Source organism: Acomys minous (assembly GCF_964271855.1).
Source record: "Acomys minous genome assembly, chromosome: 10".
NCBI classification, from domain to species: Eukaryota; Metazoa; Chordata; class Mammalia; order Rodentia; family Muridae; genus Acomys; species Acomys minous.
In genome coordinates, this window is record NC_140491.1 from 99174569 (window position 1) to 99190537 (window position 15969).

At 38.3% G+C, this 15969-nt stretch overlaps 1 protein-coding gene across 4 annotated transcripts in view; it reads right to left on the bottom strand.

Moving 5' to 3' along the window:
• FIGN (fidgetin, microtubule severing factor) overlaps window positions 1-15630 on the bottom strand; it is a 133855-nt gene extending 118225 nt beyond the window's left edge. For 2 of the 4 annotated variants that reach the window (XR_014782782.1, XR_014782783.1), the window contains exons 1-2: window positions 15220-15630; window positions 14275-14444 (exon numbers count right to left, since the gene is read on the bottom strand). The gene's annotated coding sequence lies outside the window, so the exon portion shown is untranslated. Of the gene's footprint in view, window positions 1-10554; window positions 10721-14274; window positions 14445-15219 lie in introns of those variants that run through there. The other 2 variants (XM_084800055.1, XM_084800056.1) reach the window with 2 other exon arrangements.
• Between the last annotated feature and the right edge of the window lie 339 nt (window positions 15631-15969).

A 15969-nucleotide genomic window follows, 5' to 3' on the forward strand; every position in this document is an offset into this window, starting at 1 on the left:
TATGCTGAGGATGCATGGGCACGCACGAGTACGCACAGTTACATTCACATAAGAGCTATGTTATATTTCAAATTTCAAGGCAAGTGCGATTTCATGCTCTTCCACATTTCCAAGTCTCACTCTTTCCCAGCCCCACTATAATTACTATAGTTACTCACAGGCACCCATGTATATGTGACACAAAAGAACCCAACCGATAACATTGTACAATACCATTTGTTGCTTGATGGATAAGAGAAACTGAGAAAGAAACTGACTTCCAAAAACACAAGTTGATATGGCTCTTGAAACACTAGAAGAGAGAGGTTACTAGGTGGACTCACAGGTAACACAGAGGCCAGTACGTTGGCACCATGGCTCGTATTTTGTGGTCATTGATTTATATTACAACCCTCTGAGTGGCAGCTTTCAATTTCCCCGTATTAAAAGTATAAAGGAAAAATGACTAGCATCTTAGGTGCAAAAAATACGTGTGGATACTTCATTTGCCTCACTCAAAACCCCTCAACTCCCTGTTTATGTATCAAGCAGAAGCTTATGCCAGCCCTGTTAAGCCTTTCCTTGATTCGGTTTGGATATTGGCATGCTACCATCACAACGCTTTACAACTCAATCTATAATATCAGGTAGACTTAAGCTTCTATTTTAGCAAGTTTTGACTTGCTTAAAATGTACTGAAAGGTTACAGAAAACCAACAGAGGTGATTTAAAGGAACAACACGTGGATCTCCACTATGTCAGACCAACTGTCGAAACAGTATTGCTACTTTGATCATAGTTGATTCAGTCTTTTGCACTCCACCAATAAAGGGCTGTCCTTTAGCGTAAAAGCCGCTTGCTGAAGGCTCAGTATTTGAAATGCAATTAATGAAGCAACATTTGTCCCCCGTCACTCAGTAGCACTTCTTGATAATAATTCAGGTTCAGCGGGCACACTGCAGACATTTTCTTCTACCTAGAGTACACGAGACCCCTCCAGATTTCAACATGAAGTGTTAAGCTAGCATCTGGAACTCTTCATCTCTGAAAAGCCCAAGTTAGAAGAGACTGAGTGAGTTTTCAGAAAAGGTACAGGTTTCTTTTAAAGATGTGTATTTCAAAGAATGATAATAAAGAGGCTTGTGTTATTATTTCTCTAATGGGCTCTTTCCTGAAGCAAGGTGAACAAGTACTTCTCTCTAGCACATCTTTAGTTTTAAAAGCACAAATGTTACATTGAAATCTTTAAAATAGCGTTGACTGATCCAGTATAATTTCAGTCTTCAGTTAAATTGAACTTCCTTAAGAAAATTTTACAATTTCATTTGCACAGAGAACAGCAAGCAGATTTAGAATGAAGCTGGCCCCAAACACACATGCTCAACTGGTGAAGCAACTGAGCCACTGGAAGGCAGAGGTCAATGGGTGGACTTGCAGCTAAATTCTTCACAGCCCAGTGTTTAGTGCAAAATAAATTAATACTGTCAGACATTAAACAGAACAAAACAGCACCAATGAAAATGTTAACCGAAGACATTTACAAACTACAGATTTGCTGCAAGTTAAGTCAGCATACCAAGAGCAGGTCAGCAAGTTAGTGTCTCATGCCTTTGTGCCCCAAGTGCTGTCAAATCCCCCTCCCAGAAGTATGCTGTGTACAATGCACATATTTATACTCTGTGTTATCTAGAGGAAAGAGAAACTAGAAAGAAATGTCCAGGGTATTGATTTCCTCTGCTTAACCAAAGGCTGAATAACCAACTGGTAATCAGCCTTAGGATGGCAAAAAGCTGGCAGGAAGTTCCAATTCTAATACTTTATGATTTTGTTCCCTCAAAATTTCTGACACCAATTTCACATAGGAAAAAAAATTACAAAGAAAGAGAGGATATCTGATGCTCATTGTGATAGCCTATAATCAAAATACTAAAGAGAACTATGTTTTGTGGGATTTTTAAAAGTAGTGCCATGGTGTCTCTCTAACAGGATAATTTAAAAGCATCCTCTCCAGGTATGTAAAAACAGAATGGTTGTAAGGTTCGTTTCATGTGTATAATTACAAAAGTATTTTCAGGGTTATATCATCTCTGTTTTGTAGTTATGTAAAGAACACAGAAACAAAATATAATTCTGTAGTCTGTTGGCTAAGAAGTTGAAGCAAAGCAAAATAATGTAGACATAAAATATGAGACACGTTACTTCATACACTAACTTGGAAACAAGTAAAATGAAATTTTATTGTTAAAAACAAAGTATACTATTTTAATATTTTTTATTAAAGTTTTTCTAGCATCTTGAATTATTTTTAAAGGAAGATTAGTGAACGAGTAACAAAATGCCAGTTTTACTAACTCAAATCACCAGGTGTTTACTGGACACCATGCAGTTCCTATACTGTATATACATGCTAAAGAAATTAAAAGTGAATTTAATTTTTCCACTTACAGGAATTTATAGTTTCCAAACTGAAAAAAACGATAAGCAGAGACACGCCGTTTGAGATAGGTAACATTAATGAACAAAGAAAATGTGTGTGTGTGTGTGTGTGTGTGTGTGTGTGTGTGTGTGTGTGTGTGTGTGTGTGTTGGGGGACAAGGTCTTCTGTGCTCAGGAGCCTGCTGAGGGTCAGATATAGAAATCAAGCCTCTTCTTCAATTGTTCCCAGTTCATTAGCTCGTGTTTTGAAAAAGTGTCTTTCAACAGACCTGACACTGATTCATTTAAGAGTGCTGACCAGTACGCCAGGAGAATCCTCTTTCTTCCACCTCCCTGGCACAGGGATAGCTGTAAACTACCTTATCAGGATTTTAGATGGATGCTGGGGAACCCAAATCCAGGTCCCCAGGCCTTCTTGCAGTCAGCTACCTAACTGAGCCATATCACCAAGTCTAAACAAAACATTTCTAATGTGTTTAAGGAAAGCCAAGTAAATGTCCAAATCAGTCCTAAGCAGACTGGCGGAGGATACAAACTGAGCTGGATATAAAGTCCTTGTAGGATTTCAACCAATATTGAAGAAGATCCTAGGGATAAAATTAAGGCAAGCAAAAAGAGGACAGAGTACAGAAGAGAGGAAATAGCTATCATTTCATACACCTTTCAGGCTAATCTAATTAAATATATACATATATACACATATATATACACATATATGTGCATATTTGTGTGTGTGTGTGTATATATATATATATATATATATATATATATATATATATATATATATATAATGGTTTAAGGTCCCTATATCTACTGAATCTGACTCTCAATTTCTTACAGAGGAAATGCATTAGGTAATTAACACATTTTCTTCCAACATCATGGAGTATCTGAGGCTTTTGTTTGCAACCAATTAGGAACTACATTTAGTAAATAGCTACTATGACTGGATCAACTATGCAACAAATGGTTCTTTGGCTTTCTTCACTGTTTGCAAGATGAGGTCTTATGCTTCAAGAAAAGACACAGAGTCCTTCTCAGGGTTCCTAGCTACCCAAGCTCACTAGCAAATGGAGAAGCAGCTCCATATCATTGTTTGGCCACTATGGGATTTCATCTCCTTCTACGACAAAGAGAACTGAGATTGAGCAGAGTTGAATGACTCACCTAGGTAGTAAATACCAGAGGCTGTGGGCCTCTGCTGCCATGCTTTCTCTTCAATGTCATTTTCAAGGTCCCTCTGAGGTGCACCCTTCTCTATTCTTAGTAGAATCAATGCATATTGTGAGATATTTCTAGTGTGTGTCATTAATATAAGTAATTCTGAATAATAACTTATGCCTGTAAATAAAAAAATATCCTTTCAAGACACTTAAAATTTTATGAATTCACGAGATATACAAATCTCTGGGTCTGTAAAAGTCATTGACAAATGGAGTTGGTTAATATCCCTTGACTCCCACTCTCCCCTTCAAACAAAACAAAACAACCACCCACATAACTAGTTTGGAATAGGACTTATGAAAAGGTGGCGCTTGGGGGGTTCTTTCTTTCTTTTACTGTGTGACCCTTCTCCCCATCCTGAAACACAATTGCTATATATTTTGGGCTATTCTCAGACTTGGGATCCTCGCTGAGATTACAGCATGTATCCCCATGCCAGGCCCTTGTGTGGGTACTTTGTTAAAAGTGTCACATTCATATACACCTGTTTGTAAGATTAGAACCCCTGTATGGCAATGAAATGTGTTACATTCCAGAAGAAGCAATACAAGAGGTACATGTCAATGAATCTTTTTTCTATAACTTGAACTGTGGCCTAAGCAAATGGAGGGTATCAACAGAAGGTGGGGGGGAAAGGATTCTGAGAATAAAATTATCCCCCATTAAAGGCAAATATGTCTTTATACATTTTCAATTGACGGTCAGGTAAATTGGAAACAGTTATTTTCATTTAGCTAATCACAAATTCTAATGTTCAGAACATGATATAGAACCTGCCACTTCTTAAAGGGAGATGGTAGCCTGCTTTGATTACAGAACACTGCTCATTAATCTGTAATAAATGGTCACTTTTACACATAACCATATTAGAATTGGATCAGTATAATTATCATCACAGTTTTCAGCAGAACCACATGAGGAAAGGACCCTAAACTTTGCCTTATCATCTTCCTCTAATTTCTTTATCCTTTCCCTATGCCCCCGCCCCTTGCCACCAGTTGCCATTCATCAAGGCCAGGTTGTCCAGGGTTGGTCTACCGCACCCCGAACACCAGATGATCAAGTAATAAGAACCTTGCAGGTAAGTTTATAAAGAACACATGTCTCACTACAGTGCTGGTAGGTCGTATGATTATTGCTCAGCAGTAGGGGCCTAGCTGAGATAGCAAGGTTTGTGATGAGTGCGCAGACAGCAAAATAGGAAGTAAAGGAAAGCTGCAGCGTCGATTGTTAAAAATAGAGACAAATGTTTAACAACATGTATTTAGGTGCAAACACATGTGCTTTGAAATCACCCATCTGAACAACTCCCATGGGGCTGCGTTGTGACAGTGAATGCAATTTCAAAGAAATAATATGCGTTTGTAAAAGTGTGGGGTTTCACCCATTCTTATAATCAAACCTGTATCACATGGAAGAGTAGATCCCCTGTGTATCTTCAAAAATAAGTATTGTAAAATCATTTTCCCACAGAAAATTTTACATTGGTGCTAAAACAAAATGAAAGACGAAAGAAAGAAAGAAAGAAAGAAAGAGAGAAAGGAAAGAAGAAAAACAAAAAAAGCATTTACTTGGTGTCTGCATTCATTAAGTAATAAATTAAAGATCAAAACAGAACAACGAATTTTTGTTATTAGATTTCCTAAGAGTTTAACGTTTAAATGTTATCAATAGAAATTGCATATCCGTATCTTTAAAATGTAAGAAATTCTGTTCATGCACAAAATGTCCTTTTAATGAGACACTAGCTCCAGATGAAATCTATTTCTGAAGGGTCTGCTATCTCAGCATAAATAAGTAAGTTTCTATCAATAATTGGTTGATTTCAGAACATATTTTTAATTAGGGAATTTAATAATATTCATAGCGCACTTCTAAATATTTCTAAAGGCTTTGCTCAAATGGTCATTTAAAATTCCAAAACTGCTTTTTTTTTTCAATCCAGTTTGTGAGACAAGAAGTCAGGCCACTTGACGTACCAAGGTCTGCACATGTGTCATAACAGTAATCCCCCTCCCCAACGGCTGCGAATCAACTGAATGGGTCATAACAGTAAGTCCCCTCCCCAATGGCTGCGAATCAACTGAATAGTGTAAATGAAATCTCTTTTTAAAAGACAGACTAAGAGCCAGACATACGATGGCCAGAACATAAGACCCACATCGTTTGCAAAGAGGATCTAAAATTGACTCCAGGTAGGTGATTCAAGAACAGAAAAGTCAGTTTTTAATACAGACATGCTGTAAAACCTAAAAGTGGCTATTATTCTTAACAAGTTACATATTGAGTATTATTCTTTAAAAATGAGTCATAAAATGTCATTTTAAGTACTTAAAGTCATGAATATGTTCTACTCTTGTAACTCTGCCTGAATGTAATTTTTCATTTTCCAGGAAAGGATACATTTTCTAACTTATCCCGTTAACCTAATTACTCATAAAAACACCAAAAACAAATCTGACATCAATACCTTCACAAAGAAATGTATCTGTTTGCACGCATAAGAGGATATTCCATTTAGATATCCAAATCTGCAGTTCTTATTTAAAAGTCTCTAAGATCCCTGTAATACCTACCAATGAAATTTATCAAAAAGGCATTTAAAGTTTGCAAACAGCCACTCTGGTTTTTTTTTTCAATACTTTACTCCTCCAGCCGCACAGTTCTATTCAAAAGTATTAGCTGGCAAGCATAAAAGGATAATAGTAGCCTGTTTATTTAACAGTATTTGTTTCATCTTAAAACAGGGATTAAAATGAAAATGCCTTCAATATTAAGGCAATCTTTTTTTATCCTACTCAAAATAATTATCTGGTAAGATTAAAATCAGTGAATCATGCCTAATTAAGATTTATAACTTAGCATCATTGAGGTATATGATCTGAGAGAAAGTGTTTATTCTTTACCTCAATTTGCAAAGGGGAAGATAGAAGTGAATACAGTAGGAATAAAAAAAAAAAGCTATTATTCCAGTCACAGTAGCCTACCATAGAACCGTATATTTAACCAGATTTGAGGCTTAATTAATTTTGAAGCCAAATATGTAATCTGAACATATAATAAAAGGTGAGAGTAATGAAAAATAATAAGGAGCAGAATTGCATTTGTATTACAGAAACCACAGGCAAAGCACAGAACACTGAGAAATATGGACTGATGAGCACTCAACTACAACAGTCCACATTTACAATGTGGTAGAAGATTCCTAAAGCATGGGTTAACACACTTATTTTTCAACTCACTCTCATTAGAGTATATATGGAAAGAAGAACCCCTCATTATTACTCAGAATGAAGGCGGTTCTTCCCTGGACTCTATAGTATTATGGCAAAGTCTAGCAAGGTGTTCAAAATAAGCTCCATTTTTTCCCCTTCCTCTAAAATATCTTTAAAGCCCCCTTCTCAACCCTAGTCTTAGGTTACATAAAAGAAGAGTGACTTTTCCCCAGCTCTTTGATATCTCCTTCCTGGCAGTGATCTGATGTAAGAACTACCTTTTGAAAATAAATGGCCCCACTTCAAGTGCACTCAAATCCACACTTAGTGGGCATTCTACCATACCTCAGTCTTCATCTGAGAAGCTGTTGGGCTTCAAGATGTGGTTTGGGGCACCTCAATACAAAACATCATTTTATTGAGCAGTACATTTGGAAACAAAAATGTCAGTGTTTTGTTGGGCCATCTGCAGAGACTACAAAAAAGCCAAAGTAGAAAATTAGCCACACCTAGTATGGTCACAAGTCAGAGGGAGGGTGTTTCAAAGCTACTCAAAAAAGTAAGTTCACAATTTGAACTAGGCCCCCTACACTAAAGAGTTGCTTTCTCCTAACACCCTGTCACTAGTTATGCAGCTACAATTCCATTTCTTCACATCCGAATACCATTATTGATAATCACACGATAAAGTGATTATTTTTGTGGTTGTCCCTCTTGCTTGACTGTGCTTTTATTATTTTTAATGGTCAGGATTTTCTATATATTTAGATAACTTTAGATTTCTTGACCCGAGGAAAGTGGTACAAGGTGATCAAGAACCAAGAACCATCCAGGCTCTTATGACATAATAATAATAATAATAATAATAATAATAATAATAATAATAATAATAATAATATATTAATAATAATAATAATAATTCCTCTCTGCCAGAGCTATACTTATTTAACTATATGCCTATGTACAGATAACTAAAAACACCAAGTTTCTGTTAACACAAACACAAAGCAAATATATTGGTTCAAGGGTAAAAACAGTAACACCCAAAGGCCTATTATTTTATCTGTTCTCTTTATCAACTCCCATTAGTATCCTTTTAGGCAGAGCCAAATCGGGTAAATGAAATAGTCACTCTCCAAACAGAAAACCAGCGATTTCCTCAAATCTGAGCCTTCATACACTTTGTAGACAGTAAAGCCAAGTGTAGCCTCATTGCCCTGTGACCTCAACAGGCACCAGGACCCCAGCAGAAGGGGGTTTGCATTTGCTGGAACGCTCTGCTGTTGCTGTCTGGAAATTATGAATAATTTTTATACAAGCTATCTCACATTTTAATTGTATGCTGGGCACACGCTCATAAACGAGGTAGATTGTCCTAGCTGAGGGTCACCCCATTTCCAGATAAAAAGAACAATAAGTCCAAAGGAATAACAAAAAGTTTCCAGCGATACACAGAAAGCCTTGACTTCACATTGCTCTGCTTTCAAATCTAATTCCCCACGTTCCTGTATCCCTGCATAATATTCTCTCAGGAACCAAACGCACGAAAGTACAGGTCATTCGTTCTCCGAGGAGTTACACTCATACGGGCACAACCTGCAACCGTCAATGATTTTTTTACAGCATCAAGTTGATATAAGTCGAATATTGGTTGATTCTGGAAAAACAAGAAGGGTTTCTGTGGGGAAAGTAAAACGCATGTTCTGCCCCCTCACCAACAATATATCCACCAAGCACGGTGACAAATACGTAAATCAATACCGGGGCCAAAATCCACAGTGGCTGGGGGCGTAGACCGAGCCAAGCATTTTCAACATTAAGATACTGGGGTGGGGGGGGGGTGGGGGCAACATTTTATGAGTGCTTTAAATTTTGTATTTTGCACAAAATACATCTTTATTTGTAAATTATATAGTAGCAAATTATATATCATTAGAAAAATTTTAAAAACACTATTCAATTTATGAAAATAGGAACAAAACTGTAACAAGAAGAAAAAATTTCCAAGATTATTTCACTCTTTTCTAAGAAAGGTTTTTCCTCCCAAATGAAAAATAAATAAGATGAGTTAGAGGGGAAAGAGGCTAATTTGGACATTTATAAAATAAATCATGCATTCCAGTATAAAGTTGTATCAGCCTAAAAATATTATTTGAAAAAGAGATAGCACAAGTGCTAAAATATGAGCAAACCCACCCATTTATAGACTCTGTATCATGAATCCATATGAAATGAAATTCTTTCTGGAGTGCCTCAGAGACAGAGAGGCTCTCCACCAACAGTCAGCCATATGCAACGAGAAACAAAGTGTCAATATTCAAATACCAGGACAACAAGCAGATTTGTTGCATAAAATATGTAAATATTATTAGCAGAAAGTGCCAGATGATATCTAGTGTTTTGATGACTTCGGATCATCTATCTTTTCTGCTTCCTCAATCTCAATGAATATTAGTCAACAGGTATCCTCGGGCCTGCCAGAGCTGACCAGGCACCTGTGGTCTTGTCCTAAAAATCCCGGCATACCCACCTGCTTTCCATTTGATTTAAACCTACCAGTACCATCCATTTTCACCATGCTTTGTCAATTTGCCAACTCTTTATTTTCACTTTTTAAAAAATCTTAATGTGTACCACATTTCTTTTAGTAAACAACTTACAGTCATTTAAATAGCAAAAGCAAAAATAAGAATTAGCACTCAGCACTCCTGTCAAAGAGTCTATGCTTGATTTTGTAAGTTTTCTACCAGAAATATATATATATTTTTCATATATATATATATATATGAGAGATTTGAGACACACACACACACACACACACACACACACACACACATATATATATATATATATATATATATATATATATATGTATATATATATGAATGAGAGAGATTTGGGACAAAAATATTTGCTGAGTATGCCATTTATTTGTATTCTTTCCAATACAACTTTGCTTTAAAAAAAAAAAAAAGAAGTATGCACTTATGTGTTCTAAGTTATCAATCAATTATGGGACTGCAGTCTTTTCAGTGGTACCTGCAGAAATGGCTCAGTTTAAATGACAATGGAACATTAGCTTTAATATATCTCTAAAGAAAGAATCCTATGACATTTTTAATTGCATCCTCCTCTGTTTCCTTTGCTCATTCTAATTTATCAATATCTCAAACAAAAGCTGATATGGTGATTAATAAAACCTTCTCCACCAGTAACGGGCAATATCTCCACAAATGTCTATAACATTTTTTGCCACCAAAAATATATAAATCAATTTAAATTCTTGGTAATTAAATGTATTCTCTCTGCAACCATGCCTGTGGCACTTTATAAAGTGGCATACAAAATTCAGACAGGAGAGTTTACTGATCAAAGGCGAAAGCTACAGGCATCCCAATCTATACAACCAAGACTCTGAGCACAGCTAGAAAGTTCAAAACAAAAAAGGCCTGCAATTGTTTCAAATACACCTAATAATTCTGTTGATTTGGGACGATTAGAGCTGATTACTTAATTATGGCAATCATTAGGCATCCAAAAACAGTGACAGAGACAGGGGACTTCAGAGCCCACCTTCACCTGGAAATGACAATCTGGAAAACCATTGCAAACTTTCTGCATCTGCCTCTCTATGTAACCTGGGCAACAGGGTACCATTTAAAGCATGAGAGCCTGGAGCTTGGGGTACAAAATAATTTACCAGTAAGGAAGTGATGCGCTTCTTTCAGGAGGCTGAGTTTTCAAACTATGTTAGAAAGAGCAGAAGTACCGCAGACTGCCTCCGTGGACTCCAGGAGCCGCTGCTCTTCTGCGTTCTGACCACATGCTTTTATTAGCTGAAGACAATTAAAGAAATTTCTACTCTCTTGAAAGTCTATCGGAAGCACCGGCCAACAAAATGATCTCCAGAGTTTCTAACAGTAGAAATAGCATCAGCAAAAATGATTTTCACCTGCAGGATTCTTAAATATAACTTAGCACAGAGAGAGAGAGAGAGAGAGAGAGAGAGAGAGAGAGAGAGAGAGAGAGAGACAGACAGACAGACAGACAGACAGACAGACAGACAGACAGAGACAGAGAAAGAGACAGGGGGATAGGAAAAGAAATCATGTTTGCACTCAAAAGAAAACAGATGCTGTTTTAAGAACCTCATAGATTCAGTGTGAGAAGGAAAAAAAAAGAATTTTTTAATGTTCCCTGAAATAATTCCAAAATAACCTATAAAGTCTTTATTAAAGAGAAAAGCAAAGCAAGTTACTCACATGTACAGCTTGCAAACAGAAGTCTCACCCTCTTCCAGGAAAACAACAATGAGATTGTGTTGCCCTGCTATGATTCTTTCATTCCAGACATGATTAATTAGCAAGAATTATACTCCTCAAAACTCCCACCACACTCTTGCTGGCTTCTTTAATAGAGTACATGAAAGAACAAGTGGCCACCAGCATTGTAAGGCAGGTATCCAAAAATTCTATTTCAAAGAAATACTTTTCTATCTTTGCTTCCAAAAATAAAGCAAACTCCTTTTAGCTCTCTTTACAAAATATTCTGGAGAGAAACTGGTCCATCATTTTAACAATGTTTTTAAAATTTGAATAATGCATGCACTGTAATCAGGAAAATATGTCATATTTAATGTGCTACTCCTATTGTCAAACTGAGACGCCAAAGGACTCATAAGTCTGTATAGTTTATATTGATAACCAACCACATGTAAAATTAATAAACAATAGCAAGGGTACATGCTAGCACATTTAGAGACAGAGTTTAGAAGGAAAAAATAGTGAGTAATTTGCCAAATAGAAGTTTATTTGTCTTTTCTGGTTTTTATTCAATTACAGTGAAAACCAAGAATAAGAATAAGAGGTTAAAAGAGAAAAAGTCAATATTTAAATGAATGAAAACTGCTGACTCTCAATATTGTTCCAAACACTCTTTCAAACTAATTTTCCTTGCAAACGAACTCTTTTCAAAAAGCCCATGTCAATCAAGAAGCTGCCCATAACTGGAGGCATTATAAATGGATGATTGAGCCACCATCAATTTATAAAGCCCGAGATTTCCTCCTAAAAATCTTCATCAGCTGTGATAGCTAGAAAACTTCACACATAGTATGGTAGTAACAAACAGATCTTGTTGCTTCCAGGACATGTATCTTTTTAAATCTATATTGGTCAAAATATCTTTTTCCCCTCCCCTGTTGTATTAAATTTAGGAATAAAAACATCAAAGCAGCTTCCACCTCAGACCTAACTTTTAGAGGATCAATGTGACAAGGCAGTCCCTGATAGATGTTTCTCTTGATAAACGACTTGTTCAAAAGAGACATTGTAGCTTTCATTTCCTGACCACAACACACTTTTAATTTGCAACAGCAGAGCTGCTGAATGTGGGCCCTTGCCCACTCTGTAGCCTTTCAGGTTTGTGACTCTGGTTCCTTTAGGCCACACATTTGAGATAAATAAAAATCTAAAAACAATCAAAGTGATAGAAAATAGAAGCCACTCGTGCCCTTTAATGCGTTTAAACACGCGCCTACTTTCTAGACACATGTGTACATACATACAAGCATATGTACACATGTATACACACACAAACACACACACCACCACCACCACCACCACCAATACCACCACCAGATTCCAGTGAGTGATAACAAGACTTCTGAATATCATTCACACATCCAGCATTTAAACACACAGAGAAAGAAATCCTGTAAGTATTACTTAATAGTAAGCAAAGAATAGTCTAGGAGAAATTTACATACTTAAGTTTGCTGTTACATGCCTGGTATGGTATTGTTGCCTGTGCGTGTTTTTACTTCTTATTGCAATAATGAGTATCACTACTAGCCAGAAACCTTGTTTAAGTATCAATACGGTGAACAGTCAAACCACCCAATTTCTGCTCTCAGCACATTGTCCGAGCTCCGATTTAAAATTTATAAATGTAATATCCTCCTGATCACAGGCAGCAGCCCAATCTGCTCTGAATATATATTACAGCTTTAACATCACAGAGGGAAATCGCCCATCTGGCAATCCCATTCGCTCTAACAGCTCCAGGGGAAAAAAAAAAAAGCTGTGCTCTCTCCTCCTTAAAACATTTCTCAGGGCAAATTATGTGCATCTAAAATAAACAGTCTTCTTATTGATCGATTCAAAGTCAACAAGTTCCAAATGCAAAATCCAATCAAATCCTTTCTATCCTGCAAGTGTGGTGTGTGCTGAGTCCTATAGTCAGTAGAGCCCAGGCAGAAGTGCATGTCGCTTGCGCTACCGGTCCTGAAGTCCCTTCCCTAGTATTCTCATTTGTGTTATGAGAAAGCTCTGGCCAGGGCCATACTACAGATGCCTGGCAGCTTTGACCCTCTCCAATTTCTCTCTTTTATTTCTCTCTCCTGCACTCACCCCTTTCAAGAGAAATCCATGGCATGGGGAAAATGTAACAACAACAAAAATCAGTTTAAAGTGCACATATTCTTTGGTCATGCAAAATACTTTCCCATCTTTTTGTTGTTGTTGTTGTCCCCTCTTAGACTTAATTGACTATCACAAAGTGTACACACAGCACAGCCACGAGAGCTATTGAAAACCTCTCTCACTCCATTTAACTGACTTTTTTTTTTAAGAAAGAGGAAAGAGTGATTTTAAATAAAGTCAATTTCAGTGCCTGATTATTTAATTCTGTCACAGGTTAAAAGTAAAAAGCGCTGACAGGCAGACAAGTGAGTGGCAAGAGGAGAAAAAGCGACCAGTGTTTCTTATTAGACATTAAGGACTAGAGTAATCAAAAAACATACACATACATATCTTATTTTCACGTAAAAGGTACGCCTTCACTCACTCACCCAAAAGGGAAAATCCACACAGAAGAACGGATTACTCCATAAAGTGCAATCAAGAGAGCAGACAGTCAAATTCCATTAATAGGTTGAGAAAGAAAAAAAGAAAAGAAAGAAAAAGAAAAAGAAAATTCCATCCAGCTCTGTGTATGTGTGTGTGTGCTTTCATTACTTAGCAATCTATGTCCCACACTCCCACCCTCTCCATCCAGCTGCCCCCCACCCAAAAACAACAACAAAAATCCCACCCTGAGTTTAACTAATTTACATACCATTTGACTTTGGCCCTGTAGAGAGCATTACTAGAAACATGCAACTTCAAGATTAGAGCTAAAACCAATGAAAGTGTCGGAAAGTCATAGATTAATAAAAACTGAGATATATAAACAACTGGTAGCAAATGCAAAAAAAAAAAAAGCATAGTGATAGATTAAAATAAACAGATATAGACACATTTATAAAGAATTGTACATCATGAGCATCTAATTCCCAAGCAGTCTGCAATGGTTTTATCATGCTCTTTAATTTGTCTTCCCTATTTAAATGCAAAGGAAGTAAATTCCAAAACTGACATACCATAAACACTGGTGCTACTGATCATTTCTTGCTGGTAGCACAAAAAGCTGAATTGGATTTCTCACAAGCAGGAATTCCAAAGGTTGCTTTTCATTAAAGCCACTTTTCCTCTCAGCTATCAAATGTCACTGCCTTGAAACGTGGGCCCTTTCGTCAGGTATTCATTTAACCTACATGCATATAATTAAGGGGGAAAGCAACATCAACAAAAAGGGGATCTCAGATCACAGGAGAAGAAAGAAAGGAAAAAAAAAAAGCACATGACCAGGAATGCAAGTCCATGTCAATTTCACTCACTCCCATTGAAACTAACAAGAGCTCCGGGGAGGACGGTAATAGGATCAGTGGATTGTATATACCATTAAATTATACATCTTTCTCTCCCGTTCCTTGCCAACAATACGCCCACCACGCTGTACCCCCTCCAGCATGATGTGCTTACAGTTTTCTGCAACCGATCCTCTGACATTTTCCTCGATCCCCCAGCCACGAGATTGTAATTTAACCTCAACTTTTTGTGTGTGTGCGAGATTCTTATTTACACTTCTTATTTACTTAGAAGTTAGTTCCTGAAGAAAGTCTAGCCCCACCCTACAGCTCCGCTTTCTTATTTTTTATTTTTTGAAGTAAGAAGATAGTAGTAAGTAAGCCCAATATCGCGAAAAAGCGAGATTCTTGCAGTCACGAACTCTTAATCCCATACTATTGTTACAATGATTAAGCTGCAGAAATATGCATCATAATGTTTCAGGGCTACTTTGTAGGAAGAAATAAGACAGCAGGTTGGCATACAGAATAGAAACGAATGCAAATTAAATTTACTGTTTACGGCACAACTCAGAGACCTCTTCTCACTACAGGTCTTGGATCTATCTATATTCTTTAAAAATAAAACACAAACAAAAAATTTAAACAGATGGTAGAAAACTACGAAGCTCTCCTTACCTGGACGCGCGGAGCGAGCTCCCGATAGGTTAGCGTAGCATCGATCCGATGTGTTTGCTGATGAATGGAAGCTAGGGTTAAGTGAAGGTGCCTATGATTTGAAATCATTCCAAGTTTTTGAAGGGAAGACGGACTGCAGCCTCTGCCATGTTGGAATTTCAAACCCAAAACAGCTGCTTGGAAGGAGCCAGCATGCCAGAGGCTGAGCGCAGGCGCAGAGCGCCGCCGAGCCAAATTCAAATCACTTTCACACTAAGAGCCAAAGATCAGTTTTCAAAGGAGAGAGGGAGAAAGAGACGCAGGCGGCCGCGCGGCCGGGCGTCGGGAGGCAGTGACGAGAGGCGGGCGTTGGAGCGCGGCGGGCCGGGAGCCCCGGGAGGGAGCGGCGGCGCGGGCCGGGGATGCAGGGGGAGCGGAGGCGGGAGGCGGCGAGCGGCGCCCGGCCGCGGGCTGGGAGGGCGCAATGGCCGGCCGCCGGGTCATGTTACACGGCCCGGGCCTCGGCGGCCGCCCAGCCTCACAACCGCGCTCCCGCGGCCCGGAGGGGGCCCCCGAGGTCATGCCGGCGCGCGGGGACGCGGAGCCTAGTCCAGCCCGCGCGCGGGGAGCGACGCCCCCGGGGAAAGCGAGCCTGTGTGTCCACGCGCGATCGCGCACCCCTGAGGGCCCCTCCCAGGCCCTCCGGTCACCGCAGTGGCCGGGCCAGCACTCCCAGCCGTGGCGCGCACGGGACGGGACTGGACGTGGAGC